The following is a 2,709-nucleotide window of genomic DNA, read 5'->3' as shown; positions in this document are numbered from 1 at the left end:
CCTGAGGGAGGTTGAATTTGTGCAGGTTATAAGGAAACAAAAACAAACTTATTGTAAGACAAGCTGCAGTAATTAAAAAAACAAACAAACATAGCTCAACCTCTGCCCTCACCAGTTCAGGCCAATTTGTAAATAAAACCAATAGAAAGAGAACATGTCTCTTGAGACACACAGGAAGAAAGGAAAGATATTAAGTTTTGAAATTGCAATATAATACAGCTAAATCAAAGTACCATAAATGCTCATGTAATCATTGCAGACTGACGGTTACAGAATTGTTACTGCAAAAATAGACAGAAACTGTTGAGGGAAGTTAGAAAATTTACAAATTCATTGCAGTTTCAGGCTCATAATATGTAGATAGCTGTCAAAATACTTGAGTCTATTTCTAATATTGTTTCTAATGTTGAACCCTCGGGAGCCACCTGAAGGTCCACATCTGAGGCTTTCTGATTTCTCTGCTCATTAAGAGGGGGATTTCCAAAGACATAAATAGGCGTTAAGGTACAGATGCTCAAAAAGATTTGGGCATTGTAACACCGAGCATCACACTGCCTAATTGCTAGGCTGCTAAAATATAACAGGAACAATACTGAGATGCTCAAAGCCTGAGGTAGCTGTGTGGGCTCCCATGGAATGAATGGGGAGAGATAGGTGCCTTACAAAGTGGTGATCAAAGGGAAAATGGATGAGGTTCCATTGGCCAGATGCACAACAACGGATAGGGCCTAGCTTCTACTGATTTCAATAGAAGGTAGGAGTATATACCTGTAAGGGTCTGGTCAAGGCAGCCCAAGAGACTCACAGTAGACCCACTGAGGAGGACTAAGGAGCTTCTTATAGTGAAAGCACAATAACATGTACAGAACCATCTAAAAAGTGCTATCTTCAAACATGAAATCATAAGGACACAGACTAAGACACTTGACTGTAAAGATCTACACAGCACAGGACACACCAGGACTCAGAGTTTAAGGCCAGAAGGGACCACCAATCTGACCTGTATATCACATTCCACTACCACCAAACAGCAACATTACACAAAACCCATCAACTAAAATTAGACCAAAGTATTACAGCCCACAGGAAACTTGAGTGTTACACGTGACAGAGCATAGATAGACCAGTGCCCGGGGCCCCAGCAATGGAAAGGAAATGATTAAATGAGATATAACCAGATAATCCTGACAAATGACCTGCACACACACACAGCAGAGGAAGGTGACCCCCCCCACACCAAAAAAAGTCACTGACAATGTAATCTGGAGGAAAATTCCATCCTGACCCCACATATGGTGACCAGTTAGATCCTGAGCATGTGAACAAGAAACAGCCAGGCAAGTACCTGAGAGAATGCTCTGTGCCACCTCAGAGCCCTGTCCCATCCTGTCCGGTGTCCCATTTCCAGCTGTGGCCATTCCTGATGCTTCTGAGAAAGGAGATTTAAAAAAAAAAAAAGATGAAAACCCAGAATACTCTAGTGAGTGGGGGAAATTCCATCCTGATCCCTGGAGGTTGTCATCTGGAAGCCTGAAGCATGAGCTTTTAGGAGCATAAACATAAACCTGAAGTGAGCTCTAGGGCTGTTTAGCCCTGTGCCTAACCCTCAAGCAACCCCATCATACAATCACACCCATACATTTGTCTAGCTCTCTCTTTAAATTATTTAAATTGTTTGCCCCCACAGCTTCTATTGAGAGGCTGTTTCAGAACCTCACCTCTCTGATGGTTAGAGACCTTCTAATTTCCAACCTGAATTTGTTCATAACTAGTTTATACCCCTTTGTTCTTGTGCCAGCATGGTCCTTTAGTTTAAATAGCTCTTCACTCTCCCTGGTATTTACCCCCCTAATGTATTTAGAGAGAAAAAACATACCCCTTCTCAGACTTCTTTTTTCAAGATTAAACAAGCCAAGCTCTGCCAGTGTCCTCTCATGAGATAGGTCATTCCCCTGATCATCCTAGTAGCTATTCTCTGCACAAATAGACAATACACTCTACACATGGTAACTTTAAAAATCCTTCCAAGCACCAGAGAAACATGATCTAAGACACATACAAGAGGGTAGAACAACCAAGAGAAGGGAGAGGGGAATGTGGGGGACTGAATTGCACCGTTACAGACACACATAAAAATGTCCTATCCCTTTTCCACAGATTCAGCCACCTGGGAGAACCCAGGCAAGGCACATTCTAGCAGAAGTCACAAGCATCTTCCAGAAATGCCCTGCACCTATGGCAGCAAGGGCATCATCGATCTACGCATTGGAGCTGTTCAAGAGAACAGATGAAAGTGTGCTGTCTCCTGTCATGGGAAACAGAGTTACTGTACCCCTGGACTTAGCTACCTCCTTAAAGGATATGATGATCCAAATATATGTCAGAGTGCTGGCTGGCCTCTAGAAAAAAATCAGATCTACCATGAACTCATTCCTCTGCTGAAACACACATGCTCCAGGACCACCCAGCAGCCTTGTCAGGCAAGGAAAGAAGACAGCACAGATGCCCCTCACCCACTCTTCAAAACAACACCCTACAGGTTTCCCCACCATACTGCCCCCTCTCCCATCGTGCATAGCTCCCACAGAACACCACAGCAGGGTAGTGAACACTCCAATGCTGACCGCTGCCATGAAAGAATGAAGGGAGGGGAAGGACAGGAGTTTCCTGGTTGGACACAGCAGCAACAGCCATCCTGAGACAGGCACA

The sequence above is a fragment of the Gopherus flavomarginatus genome, chromosome 1 (assembly GCF_025201925.1).
Source record: "Gopherus flavomarginatus isolate rGopFla2 chromosome 1, rGopFla2.mat.asm, whole genome shotgun sequence".
Classification (NCBI taxonomy): Eukaryota; Metazoa; Chordata; order Testudines; family Testudinidae; genus Gopherus; species Gopherus flavomarginatus.
This window is presented reverse-complemented; position numbering follows the sequence as displayed.